Consider the following 15,072-nt stretch of genomic DNA (forward strand, 5'->3'; position numbering starts at 1 on the left):
TGCCCAAAACCTGGTGGAGTTCTTGAGAGACCAAGCCAATTTGAGTTCCTGCCGTCTTTCTTCCCCCCATTCTGGGCCCTTTTGTACCTCTCTCCACCCAGACTGATTTCTGAGATGTCCTTTGTGCAAAGTGCCTTACCCAGATATCTACGTGATAGTCTGAATTCCTTATTAAACCAATTGTTTACTTTAGGAAAATTTTGTTTGTGCCAGTTAATAGGGACTATAAGGTAGGACAATATTTTTTTGAAGTTGTTGTGGAAGCAGTCATTGGCATGCCACACTCTTAGTTCTTGCAAATCGATTTCCCGAAGGTAGTGATGGATTGTTCTTCACCTCGCCAGATGACCGAAATATCGTTGACACACACATATAACTGAAATCCCAATTGGCACAGACAAACCATGGGAACAAAATCAGTGATTGGGATAGGACCGGGCCTGAACACCATTTTCCCTTGTCCATGTAGGATAGTCCCAAATCTCCATTGGTTGCAATAGGAACAAGGGAGTTGTCCCTTCTCTGACGGAGGGGACCCCATTAGACTTGACCTTTTCCACGTGAGAGATTTTTCAGGGTGTGTGGTGAAGTGCCACAGGTCACCTAACATACAAGAGAATACGTATGGCTAACCATATAGAACTATGGCTCCTGATAACCCGGTGCCTTAGAATATGTGCCAGGGACACTGCCTGTTATTTTCTATATTTTCATATACATCTTTTTGTATTGTCCTCTCATAAGCTCAGAAGAAGATTACCACTAACAGATACCTGTAACAGACTGTCCGTTGGGCATGGTCCAAACATCCTTCACTTATCATACAAGATTGGGCACTCTGATTCAGGTGCACTGACATCTCTTTACCCTTAAACATATGGGGCTGACCGCTTGCAACAGGATACATGCGTAGTGCAAGGGACATGGTTTATACACCCATCACTCATTTCTGCTATGAGCAATCTGGTTTTCGGGTGTGCTGATTTTCCTAATGGGTCTTCTGCCCTTGTGTATACGGCACTGACCCTTTAAAAACACATGCCAGTACATCGTGGTATTGGCATTTAACTTCGATGGAGGTCGTCTTTAGTGATTCTATTCCACGATAAGAAGCGGCTGTGTGTGACAGAGGCACGAAAGCCTTCAACATTTAGTGCGCGTTCATTCAGATTCCTCCTGCATGCATGAGACTACATTTCCCAAGTACACGTGGTCACGTGACTGCATCAGAGTGGTGCGATTATACAACCTGAGTGAGTAGCCACACACCAAATTCGGCTTTAGCTAGCCCGGGTCCTCTATTCAAGCAAAAGCAATTACTCTGGACACCGTCCTCCATCTGCTGTGGTATAACTGATTGCTGGCTCCCCGTATATAGGTATGGGTCTCTGACCCTACATTTGTTATATCTGTAATTTTTTCTGTACCGAAGCAGCGTGTTCCTTGTATACAGGAATGGTTCCCTGAACCTACCTTTTTGCTTGACTTGAATCTTTTGTGCCTTGAGACGTCTTTTCCTTTTTTTCTTGGTATGAAAACGTAAAGAATGTTGCATTCATGTTAAAGATATGGAAGTTTCAAAGCACACTCTCTCATGTCGTAGGAAAGTTCTCAGTGCACATGTGGCAGGTGTTGTGTCTTGAAAACAAAGCACGCTGCACCCATGCTGAGGTCAACTATTTTAAGTGCTTTTTCTCCATTGCATCGCAGCCTTGTTATTGTCCGCTGTTTTCAACTTGAAGAATGCTGCATGTATGTTTAAACTGGGCAGTTTTATCATGTGCCTTTACCGCTGCATATTTTGATGGGGCAGTTGCTTCTGAAATCTAAGCACACTGTCATTGTGTGTTAGGTCAACTAGCTCTAAGAGTCTTTTTTCCCCATAACACCACATGTTTCCTTTTGAAGTTACTGCACTAGGTTCTGCCTTTGTTCACCCTGTGCTGCCTTAACACATGCCTGTTATGAGGCTCGAGCCATCAAATGCATTAATACACAAACTTCAAGGCTGACGCACAACTGCCTCCACGGTCTTGGCTTGTCTCCCCATAGTGTTAAACACCATAACGCTGCCCACCTTAGTGACATCTGAATGCATGATTGGGGAACCTATTAGGGACTACACAGCCATACGAAAATACCCTAATCACTATTGCAGACACCGCCTATGAGTATTTGGGTGGTTTTTAACCTACATGGGCACACTTTATTTTTACACTTGTTTGTAAAATGCCTATAACTGTTACAGCCTTCCAGAAGACTTATTTTCTTACCATGCTCCCCTTCCTATAATTATTTTATAGGGCGGAGAGTCACCCTGAGCCGCATGCCACGGTGAGTTGAGGAACATTTCCCGACATCAGCGCATTACCCCTTCTACAGTATATTGTTATTGTAGCGAATCTTGTTGTCTAAACATTATTTTATTTTTCACCTATACTAAGAATAACAGACATTGCCTATACAGTATATGGTTGTGTCCCGTTCAGACGGCTTTGTATGTCCTGGACTGAATAGCTTTGAAATGAAACGCTACCACAGTTGTTCAAATGTCTGAACTAGATTTTTTCAACCCATTCTTATATTTCCTATGTATGTATTCTTTTAGGTACCACCAGTGATTTCACCACTCTATGAAGATTAATATGATCACTGGATGGTTTTGTATATCAAAACCCTTCTGTACACTTATATTGGTTCATACACCATTTTTAGGTTTCGCCTGCAAGGCTTTTAGTAAGGGCTTTAAACTCTGAACACATGCTTGTGCGTGTGCTTTTGTTTTTTTCATCACCAGCTATTACCTTTGCATTTGGTTTTCTAAGAAAGACAGCATGCAAGTGGCCAAAGGTGTGTGCATGTCCCGCCTTCTCCCTCCCCTGGCCTAGGGAGCTCTGGAGCAAGCAGCAGTGCCATGCGTTTCCAGTCATCACGCCCGCGTCTCGCTGCTGCGTTAATTGGAAACAGATGGCAGTTTGCTGGCCCTGGTGCACTTTTGCTCCAAACGCAGCGCTTTCACTTTCGCTGCCCACCTGGCGCGTGCGGCCACGCTTGTTCATCGTTGCTGTCTCTCTTTATCACCTTCCCCTTAGCTGCCTTTCCCTCTCTTGGTTTGGGACCTTTTCAATGTTTAACAAAAAGCTGTAAAACCTGCTGACCGCTAGTTCTTTTAATAAGGCGTTTTTTTTATCACCCTCTGCCTGGAAGCTCTGGCAGATTGGAGTACCACGAACCCATGAAAAATGGACCTTGTCTGCTGGTTTCTGAGCATTAACCAAGGAGAAATGATTTGTGTAATAGCTTGGAGAGATGAACTGACCCGTCATAGATTCCGCAGCAGCTCTGTGGAGACTCAAATTCACAAGCTCCTTCTTGCAAGGAGTTCTGGGAACCAAATCATGCACACTCCGGAGCACGTCGTGCCCTCTGACCTTCTGCAGGCGACGTAGTTAATTTTAAATCCCTCCTTGTACAAAAAATTTCAGAATGCCTAAGAATCCATTCTTTTGAGGGCTGGAGCATGGGGCCTGTCTTCTATATCTATGTGTTTTAATGCCAAATATCAAAAGCGCCTACATTTTTGCACCATATAGGTCAAGGTAGTATACGAGAATGATGCGTGCCCCTTACATCATTACAGGAATCCGACCCAAAGCTGGAGACTCCCGCCACATTCCTGTGCTTTGGTAGCCTGGTTCATCGAAATCTTGCCTTCTGAAACATTTAACTCCGCTTTGTCCAAAATGCCTTCAGTATTGATACAGTGCCTATTTATTACTTTACGGTTGGTTGAAAAGCTTTTATTCAATATGCAAGATATCTTGAAAGCATACATACATATAAAAATAGCATTTCAAAACAGTAAATAGATATGTCAACATTTAGATACTAAAACAATAGAATATGATTTAACCCTAGATAAATTGGCTAAAAAGTGAATTAAATTGAAAATGACAATCTCTTGCTGCGAATCAACCATGAACGTTTTAAGAATTTGGAGACACCGCAAACAATGGAAGGGGAGGTATCAGACAATAAAATACGTAGTGCAACCAAGTTCCTACGTGTTCCCAGGCGTCTAAATGGAGGTTTGAGCCAGTATCTCCTAGGATTAATATAGTCCGGGCACTCAAAGAAAATGTGTGCTACCGTTTCAAGCCTAGATGGACAAAGGGCACAGAAGGGCGATAATTGAGCACCGGATTTCCATTTTGACACAAAGGCCCCGATCGGTAGGGTGCCTACCCTAAGCTTAAAATACAGAGCCCTATCTACTGGCAAGGTGATTAAGTCCAGGTAGGGTTCGTAGACTACCACATCCTTTATTTTCAAAAACACTGCAGTTGAGTTACAGTGGTTTGGGTTCCCGATAAGTTGGCCAGAGACCCAGTCCCAGTAGAGTTTTTTGAGGACAGCCTTTGGTGGAGCAGATTTTGTAGTCCAACAGTCCCCCAGGCCCAGCTCCCCCAAAAGATTTTTGGTGTCCCTCAGCCACTTTATCTTGGCCCAGCCTCCCATGCTCATTACCTCTGCCAAGCCGTCGGCATAAGATTTTAACTCCGGGACCCTCCATATGCGGGACCATAAGAGCAGTGGTCGAAGGCGAGCCTGGTCTTTAATGCTCTTGCAACCCACGTCCAAGAGCACCGGGACTGTTGGGGTGCTCAAGGGGAGAGCTAGGAGGTCCTTCAAAAACTTACTCTCAGCCGCGAGGTGTTGAGGCAAAAATCCGGGGTTTGGTGAGCTGGACACAGAGAGCAGACCAGCGGCAGCAAACAACACGAAAGGCGGGGCCGCGTCATATTCCTGTTCTGCTTTACGCAGATGACGCGGTCCTGCTCGCACGCACACCTAGGAGCTTACAGACTCTGATAGACGGTTTTGTCAAATTTATGGGCTCTCTAGACCTTTTTGTTAACTTGGGTAAATCATATGTGCTCCTGGCTGGTAATAAACCCTGTACTAAATTTACGTACACGATAGGAAACCATATAATAGAAGAGGTTAAAACATTTCCCTATCTAGGTGTAATCTTTGATGGCGGTTTACAATTTAACTCCCTGGTTGAGGAGCGCTGCAGTAAAATGATCGCCACTAATGGGGCAATAGCAAGCTATGGTAGGAGGTTAGGTAGATGGAGCCCCGGACAGGTAATGAACCTGTATAGCTCCATATGCTGCTCCAAAGTGATTTATGGGGCAGAGGTATGGGGCTTTGCTAACATCGTAAAATCCAACGGGAGGAAAATAAATACCTAAGAACCGTCCTGAGGGTACCCCCAAGTACTGCGAGTTTTATAGCACATAGGGAACTAGGGAGGCCCTACCTAGAAGATCTGGTAAAACTAAGGCCAATTGTGGCCTGGTTAAAAATTTGGGCAAACCCTGATGCGTCTCTAACCAGAGAAATTTTAAATGATGGTTTAGAAAGGGACAAATGTATGAGAATACCATGGCTCAAGTATGTGAAGTGTACCTTAGAGGAACTAGGCTATGGGAACCTCTTTACTAACCCTGTAACAATTGAAGCCCAGCACAAGTTGTTAGTAAAGAAAGCCTTTTTAGAGCAGAAAATTCAACAGAGAGCTGAGGCTGAAGGGCTTAAAAGGACAGTGAGGGCTCATAACCTGGTCAAGAGCGTGGAGGGAATGGAGCCATATTTGTATCTCATGCATAATGCCCAGGATAGATTCTTGATGTGCCGCTTTAGACTTAATTTACTTCCATATTTACTGGCATCACCAGCAGGGTTCTCAACAACAATTGAGCAGAAGGGATCCTGCGGCTGCGACAACAGGTCTCCGCAGGATTCCCTTCACTTTGTATTACTCTGCCCTTTTTTTACTATGCCTAGGCGCAGATTCCTAGTGGAAATTTTAAAACACGCCAACCTGGAACATGCTAAAGAGGCACTAATCTATCTACAAAAAGCATCTGACCCTCTAACATTGTGCTGTATAATGAACTTTATTAAAGTGGCGGTCCGTTTAAGGGTAACCAGGGGAGAAGAATGATGTTTAAAAATTGTTATTAATCTTTTTAACGTGTTATGTTCCCTTTCCCCTTTTTTGTATGATGGTAACATTAATTACTATAAATGAGATTCTGAAAATGATTTAATGCTTTTTTACTCATGTATATATGTATGTGCTTTTATGGTGATTTTTAATCATCGAATAAAGAATCTTTGAATTGAATACTCTCAGCCTTGGATAGGGACTCCAAATTGCAGTGGCCCCACAACTCTGCCCCATACAATGCTGATGTTACGCCTCTGGCCTTGTAAATCTCGATTGCAGGTCTCACGAAATGTTTGGGTGATGCTCGAAATTCCCTAAGCAGAGCACCCCCTACCTTTTTGTGATTCAGGACCATCTTGTCAATATGGGAGGACCAACTCATATTGTCAGTTATGCGTAGCCCCAGGTAATCAAATTCGGAAACTTTCTCCAAGGGTACAGTGTTCAAAACAGGCGGGCGTCCTAGTTTCCTTGGAGGGTGCAAAATCAGGTATTTAGTTTTGTCCACATTGATTACCAGTCCTCTGGATGAACAAAAGTCCTGGAAGCGGGTCAATAGCTTCTGTAGCCCCTGGGGAGTCTTTGAAATGAGGAGAGTATCATCTGCAAACAGCAGAGTAGGAATCCGTAAATGTTTTTGATAATTCAAATGTAACTCTTGTAAAGGCGCACATTTCCACAGAGTATATTGTATTCACTGTGTATCCTTCCTGCTATGTGGGAGATGGTTGTGGGCCGGAGCGTTTTTCAAAATCATCCAATTTTCTTTTGTATATTTAGAAAGCTTTTTTCCTATCCTTGTGCTTGCAAACATGTTTTGTATTAAAAATACAAGCCTTTGCTGAGCCAATAGACTCTTCGATAAATATTGTACGCTGTGTTTTTCTCTGCCAGGCGCACAACATATAGACTGTTCACACACTTTCTGTAGTATGCTTGGTTCTTGGCAGATAAACACTAAGCCCCACTCTACTTCTATCCTCGTGTTAGTGCAGCTCGATGTAAACAGCAATTGTAATGTATTTGCATTTATATAACGCTTACTACCCCTGACGAACTTTGAAGCGCTTTTTCGGCGAGTAGCACGCTACTCCAGGATCCAAAAATGATTAGTGTAGGGAAATATAAAATGTATTTGAGAGCTGGACATGTTGGCCTGTTAGTTGGGTTGATAAAGATAGTGGAGAGATAGAAGAGGGAAGGTTTTGCATTTATATAGCGCTTGCTACCCCTGATGAAGTGTTGAAGCGCTTTTCGGCGAGTAGCATGCTACCCCAGAACCCAAAAAGATGAATAGAAAGATCAATTATTGTGGGTGGGTTGTTTTATTATATAAATACAACTGTACAAAAATTTATAAAATTCTGTTGTAAAGTTGTATCCAAGAGGCAAGTATAGTCTCTTATAATAATGTATACAATACTGATAAGTTTTATGTTGGCTTGCCATCAAGACTGATGCCCGTAATATTGATGCAATGTCAGTTGTGCGAAATTATTTTAGACTCTTGTTGAATTGTAACATCCACCTTGTAGGTACTGTTATTTGTATCAGGTCCACATTGTAGGCAGACACAAACGCCGAAATTGTGCACGATTTATATTAAGCATAATGTAGGTCAACAGATTACAGTAACCACTGTACAAGCTGTATTAGGTGCTTAGAAGTAGAGTGACATAGAGGGCAATAAAAACTCCACTAACTCTGTCACTCGCATAGTACAGACGAACGCCAAAGGCCCTCGTACATAATGAAGCATCGGGGTGCACCCACTTTCTGCGTCCCATGGGCATTTTGGCTTTTGTTCTACAGAAGAGGCTGCAGACACTTACATAGCCCTTTATGTAGTGTGGATCACGTAGGAGAGATTCTCGGCGGGCATGCTTTCCTTTGTATTGGGCATGGCCTCATTCAAATGTGGGAAAACCTTTTGTCTTGCGACTGCACTGTATTATTGACACGAGTGAAACGGCAAACAAGCAGTTAGGAGGCGCACTGATTGTATACCCCAACCTGAGAGGATGGTGACAGACCCCAACCACCTGCAGGGGAAACGTGCCACCTCGTTTAATAGCTGCCAGACGCTTTACTTTGTAAGCAGACTGGTGGTTTGCAACTGTACCGACGTTGGGGCACCACATGCTTTTTCCAGCATAATCTGATGTACTCCCCCTGTGTGACATGACAGCACCCATCGAAGACTGCACCGTTGTGTAGTCTGGGACAGTGCACCTTCCCTGTAATTCTGAACTGGGCCTTTAAATACAGTACTATTTTGTGTGCCTATTTAATTCAGGTATACAAAGAACGTGGTACTACTTGTACACTAAGGTAGGGCAAGGAAGATTGAATTTCTACGGTGGCGGCAATGTATTTGTCAAAGTGCTTTATGCCCTCAACACCCTCCCATATCCTGAACATAATGAGATTACGTAGATTACACCTCTGTGTGCCTACTGCTGCCATTTGCATTTCAGGACCAGTGATTAATGTGGCTTTATGAGGTTCAAAGCCATTGGGCGTTCCCGACCTGTCTGATACTTGCATATGGAAAAGATGGGCCATTTGGAACCTAAAGATAAACATATTCATAGATCACGATTTAAGTCTGCATCTAAAATAAAACTGTAAATTAGGAGAGGTGATAAGTGAGATGTTAAAAGGCAGCCGCTTATCGTACTGCATTTGTAAGTAGGCCTCCCTATATTATTAGATCTATTCCTGCTTCAGTCCTTCATTGCAATGAATACTTTAATAGCCAGGCATGAAGTCATTGTCGAGCTGTTTAAATAATCCACCTGTCTCCCCACCTCTTCCCCAATGCATCCTTAACCAGTGGCCTAGCTAGTGTGCCCTGGGCCCTAAGGCAAGAAAGGAAATGTGACACCTGCCCTCTGTTTGGACTGTGGAAAACAGCAATAATCATTGTTCTGTGGGCCCCTCAGGCCTTTGTTTGAACTGTGACAAACAGCAGTTATCAGGGTTCAGTGGGCCTCTAAGGCGTCTGGGACCTGGTACCACTGCACCTGCTGCGCCAATGGGAAGCTAAGCCCCTGCCCTTAACAGCTTCTATTCTAGCCCCACTGGTGAACTGAACCAGCCAAGTACTGATCTGGCCATATCTGCAGCAATGCAGCCGCCTCTTCGACAGAAGAGATTTAAGTCGCATAAAAGCAGCATGCGGGAAACAACTATTTTCTGAGGCAGTCAACCAACACCTCGTCTGTTCCAACCTGAATCCATTTAAAACTAGAGACGAATAAACGGTTCATCGTCATCTCTTGCTTATCAAATGGGTAAAACAGATTCATCTAACACTACAGGGTACCACATAAAAAAATTGTGATTCTGTGTACAAATTAAAACTAGCATGCATAAAGAAAGGGGAGCCTTTGGCCAAAAAAGCCATTTTCCCTACCCATACTTCTAACACATCTTATACAAAAATTGCTAACTACATTGTCATCCGGAAATAGTCATTAGCGCCTACTCATAAGCAAATGCCATTTAAAATTCTCTTTCACTTCAAGCTTTCAAAAGTAAATTTATATAAAATCAGTATTGAATTTTTTGACATTGTGTACTCTTACCAAAATTTAGAGCATCAATTTTATGACACACCATAGAAAAAAGTTCTTTATATATACTAAACCTCCAGAAACATTCGATTAACCTGTTATGAAGTCAAGTCTAGCTTAGTTAGTTTATAGTCTTCTTTTTTAAGAGAAATTATTTCACGTTGTTACTGGATCTGCATGACTAAACACTTATAAAGTCCCAAACCTATTGTCTTTGCCAAGGCTTGTTATTGATTGAGTACAATGAGCAGCAGCACTTCGATTAGGTCCTTAAGAAAGCCGCAAACACATCTTTGGAGGGTTAATAGGCTGAAACATGTTGACCTCTTATTAACTTTCACTCTGCTGCCCCCACTACCCTGAGCTCAATTTTGTGGTATTTCGTATACCTTTCTCTATAACAAAACATGCCTGAACTCCTCCCTCTCATTGAGGGGGCTGTACCCTGTACTGTGACTAGGTATAACGGTGGGAGGAGATTCCGAATGAGGAAGCATGCCAGCTATGGTAGGTGAGGGAAATCTTACCTTTAAAGGGATATTTTATCTTAGCTAGGTCTTCATTTGCAACAGTAATCCTCATAGACTCAAGGGTTTCTTGATTGTGGTAGAAATGCATTTTTACCCCTTCATTGTATGTTTAAGCACAGACCATTGCTTGAAATGTTGTGATTAATGTAGGAAAAATACTCTGTGCACTGAGAAAATGTGTTAAAATAACGGAAAGTTGATAATTGCATTTAATACCTTCGCATACCTGGATTTATCTAGCAGAGAAGTCTGTTAATTCTAGCAGATTTTTGATACCACAAGGCATAAGAAATTAGGGGATCTTTCTCTGATATCTTTATCAATAAATTATCTGAAATTATTGGACATAAACTTTTGCAAGTATTATTTCTAACGATAAAGGAAGTTCTATATTTGTCTTTTCTAAACTAACCCTAGTGCGTATGACTATAATAACCACCTCTCAAATCAATATTGTGCTTGGTTTAGTGAGAAAGCTAAATGATCTAGGAGAAACCAGGACTGCACGTCAGTATTTTTCTTAGGAAGCTTTAAGTTAGAGAGTGAAAACACTTTTTAGAATGGACCCAAAATTGTGATAAAGATATTTCAATATGTTTGACAAAAAGAATAGGTACATTTCATGACAATATTGAAATGGGAAATAAAATAATAGAAAGAAATATTTACACCACATGACAAAAATATTAGAGACTACATTTCAGCAATATATAGGAAATACTGAGGTTCATGTATTAATAATCCATTTGGTAAAAGTGGTTGCTTGTGGAGTCAGCACACTACTCTGTCTGTGATTGCTTTTAAATAAAGGCATTTTTAATGCACCCCATTTTACTTTCAGATTCACAAATGTCCCCTTGGGTTACTACCTCCTGTTAATGTTTTACAGCCCACATATGGTTTCAAAGCTTAATACATACCTTAAGGATGTATTACGTATTTAGAAGGGACACTATTAACATTCCCCATCCAAATTCTTAATTGTTAAATGGGCTTAGTACATTTCAAAAAGGGGTTTTTGCATTTGCAAACTCTGTGAATTACCGAACCAGTGGATTTTTGAACAATAAAACCCTTGGTACATGAGTTAATTTTTCTCAATTCCCTCCAAATTAAGTTTGCTAATAATGTTAGTTGAATGATAACCGGTGCACGTACCTACTTAGTGTTACTTCAGATTAAATAAAAACCATCACACAACTCTTACACAATGCTTAAAGACAGAATTTCTGACATCCAGCTTTAATATTTTGTTAAATATATTTGCAAATGTTGTCACTTAAACAGGAAAGCATTTAAACCGGTCTCTGAACATAAAATAGGTTGTAATCATAATCTTTTGATAGATTTTCTGAGTTTCAGGAACAATGTGTGTCATCTGTGTTTACTCTAAACTACTATAATAAACATATTCAATGCTTTTAGATCTGATCTGTTTGTACCGGTTTTCTATTGCAGACAATAATCTAGATTTAGACCAAGGATCAATTCCACCCATGGCTTTTAAAACCTATTTATCATTGATCTCTTTTATTGTTATCGCAATAAAACTGTAATAGAACTGATCTGAGAGATGGACCTTCAAGTATTATGCCTAGTCAATTTATTGAACAAACTATGGAGTTAAAATCTGAATAGATTAGATCCACAAGCATTGCATGACCACAGTATTTTACATCAATAGATTGCTAATCAGCACATGTTGTCTAAGTACAATTCACTCATCTTCAATTTTTCACGGAGCTCATGCTGGGTGTTTGAATTCTTTTAAAATATGACATTTAAATGTCCAAAAGTTCAGGAATTATAGTTTCAAGCCTGGTCAAACCTTAATGAATGCTATACCTAAAGATGCCCTTCTGTTCCTACATTTTATTGTGCACCATGATTCAGAAATGGCATGTTTTTGCTTTCGGAGGAAAAATTCTAAACATATTTATTGTTGTTGCCATCTGAAACATTATCACTAATTGGCAATATAACATCAAGTGGTCCTGTGATGCTTGCTGGAATGGGAAGTGTTTAATCAAAAGGTGGATTGATTTCAAGTTTAGGTGACAATTTTACAAAAGTGTATGGATTTTGTACATATTTAAAATTGTTGATCTCCAAAAAGGCCTAAATCAATAAATTGAATTGAAATTCAAGTTTATCACTTGAATCCTATTGTTGGAAAAGATGTGATTTTGAACCCCATGAGGCGGTTCCTTTCCAGAAAGCATTCAGGTTGTAATCAAATAATGCAGAGGAGGTTAAAATATTCAAATTGAATTCTAATTACACGTGAAATGTTCATTGTTCAATATATTTCTCTTAGTATTTTAGTTTGCAGACTTTATTGCTTAAGGAAAAGAATTAGTGTTTGTTTTTCTATATGTAGGAAGCATTACATTATGAAACCACTGTATCCCACCTTCTTTCTTTCCTTTCCTGTTCTTTATGAATGTTTCTATTGTTAAACTTTAACCCCTTCCGTGCTCATGACGAGCTCAGCTCGTCATGAGGCACGGTGCTCGTAAGCTCATGACGAGCTTAGCTCGTCATGACCACACCCATTTACATTAAGGTCCAGCACAGGAGAAGAATCTGACAAGCAGCCAAGGTGTTAAAGACTGCCCGAAATTAAGAAATGTGATCTACATAACTTTGCTGTGTTACAGTTTGTTGATTTTTATGTACAACTTTCATCTCTTATGTGTATGGCAACTGATGTTCTGTTTTGCTTTAATAATCAATTTATGTTTATTAGGTTTTATTATTCAATAAAATGTTTCAAGCACAACAAATGGTAGTTGATATGTATTTACAACTGCAGCATTTTTATTGTATGGGCACTTTCAAAGGGGCCAAAAATGTGGTCTGCGGGTTGACGGAGTACCACATTGGCATCAGCAGGGAGAAGTTTGGGCAGGTGATTGGGGATACATGTAAAGTTGGAAGTAGGGGGAAAAACGCATGTACATTGTGTGGACTGTAACTCCTGGAGTTATTGTGAAGGATACTATGCTACCCTGTAAATGATTTCCCTAGTGATTAGTATCAACAAACTTTATTCGGTTTTATAAAAGAAAACCATAAAAGTCACAAAGTTACAGATTGACAAATATAATATGTCCAAGTTAATCAAAACACAAGATAAAAATTCATGAATTACAGTACAGAAGTTAATCGCAGCTTCACCCGAGTCTAACAGCGAGCCATAAAATGTTAAGCGTATGCAAAACAGTGTCATTAGAGAGCAGTTGTAAAAACATAAGAGCTGGTCTCACCCGCCGTACCCCCTCTTTTTTGAGAATGGTAAGAATAAATAAGTTTCCAGAGACAGCATCAAAACTAAAAAACATTTAAAAAGTCATGTCCTGAGGAGACTCACCGTTGCAGCCACAGGGCATGAAGCACTGGCCTCTGTGGAAGCTGCGAGGGTGTGCCATGAGGTAATGGAAGAGGTTGAGCCGAAACCAGGTCAATAGAAAACGATCATGGATGCTTTTAAGCCCTAGAAGATAAGGTTCAGTGGTTGGTACAGTTTTTAACACAATGTACTTACGCACACTAGGCTTACACAGCTCATTTCCCTCTCTATCACAGCAGCTCATTCTTTAAAAAACACTCTTTGACCAGAGAAAGGTCCCTCTTACATAGGCGCTCAGGGTTAGCAAATAGTTCCTACCTGCCTTGGAGAGGCCAACTCTTATATACTGGAGCCATCGGATGCTTGATACATGGCCAAGTGAAAGGCATTCCCGTAGGATGTCTTTGCTAAGTGTATTTTCGTAATTAGCCCAAATATTAAGCCACAAATCCAGGGGACGGAAAACCAGTAAATCTGAGAGGAAAGGCATCCCCAACTCTTCGTGCACGACATAAAACGGGGTGCTTTGTGGGACAGAAGGGCCATCGCAGGAAAGAGTTTTCAGCACTTTGCACTGCCCCTTCCCCAATGTGGCCCCATATCTCACTCCCATAACTAACCTTTGAGATATATTTGTCTTCATATGTCTTCAAAAGAGCCTCTATTGGCTTCCCTCCCACTCTGCTGGCAAAGTTAAAAACAGCTGCAAAAATCTTTAACTAGATCACCTTTCTTCCAAGTAAGCAAAGGGCACCAACTCAAGGAATCGTCAAACACAACTCCCAAATAGGAGAAAACCTTGGTCTTCGGTATTGACGAAAGTCCGAATTTAAAAGTGAACTGCTTAGCTTTACGAGGTCCCACCTGCATAATGAACGACTTGAATGATTAAACGAAAGGTCCAAGTCCTTCTTGAAAAGGGCAAAAGAATTCAGAAGAAGTTGTAGGCACCTAGCTTGTCCTCGCCCAAGGACTGCGTCTGCGTATAGGAGGACTGGCAGGCTACGCTTGCCTACCTGGGGACAATCAGCATTTGTGGCCAAAAGGGTCTTCTCTAAGGAATTAATATATAGGTTAAAAAGAAAAGGTGCTAAAATGCACCCCTGACACACCCCTCTCGTGATGTCAAGCTAACTGGACACTTTCAGATCCTTTGAATAGCGGGCAACCATGGTTGAATCACGGTGAAGATCCTGCAGAAATAAAATTATGTTACTGTCTATGCCAATGGAGGACATCAACTGCCACAGCTTGGACCTATTGACACAGTCGAATGCTGAGGACTGGTCCATGAAGGCTAGGTATATGGGGCTGGAACGAGCCACAGTGTATTTGTTCAGAACCATGTACAGGTTTAAAACACTGTTCCACAGTGGAACTACCTGGACGAAAGCCTTCTTGGATATCGGATAAAAAGTTGTTTTCATCAACCCAAGATACAAGTGTGTCAAGTTCCATGTGGCCCACCACCTTCACCACAGAGTCAAGAAGAGAAATGAGCCTATAACAATAGGTACTGTACCGATCTCCCTTTTTAAATACTGGGACTATAATCGATAAAGCCCAAGAATCTGGGCGGCAACCTGGACTGCA

At 41.2% G+C, this 15,072-nt stretch overlaps 1 protein-coding gene across 2 annotated transcripts in view; it reads left to right on the top strand.

The window, feature by feature from the left end:
- The window catches only part of LOC144805459 (uncharacterized), a 197,389-nt gene that overhangs the window by 110,417 nt on the left and 71,900 nt on the right, over positions 1–15,072 (top strand). The gene's annotated exons all lie outside the window — the stretch shown is intronic.

Source organism: Lissotriton helveticus (assembly GCF_964261635.1).
Source record: "Lissotriton helveticus chromosome 1_1 unlocalized genomic scaffold, aLisHel1.1 SUPER_1_unloc_10, whole genome shotgun sequence".
In the NCBI taxonomy this organism is placed as follows: Eukaryota; Metazoa; Chordata; class Amphibia; order Caudata; family Salamandridae; genus Lissotriton; species Lissotriton helveticus.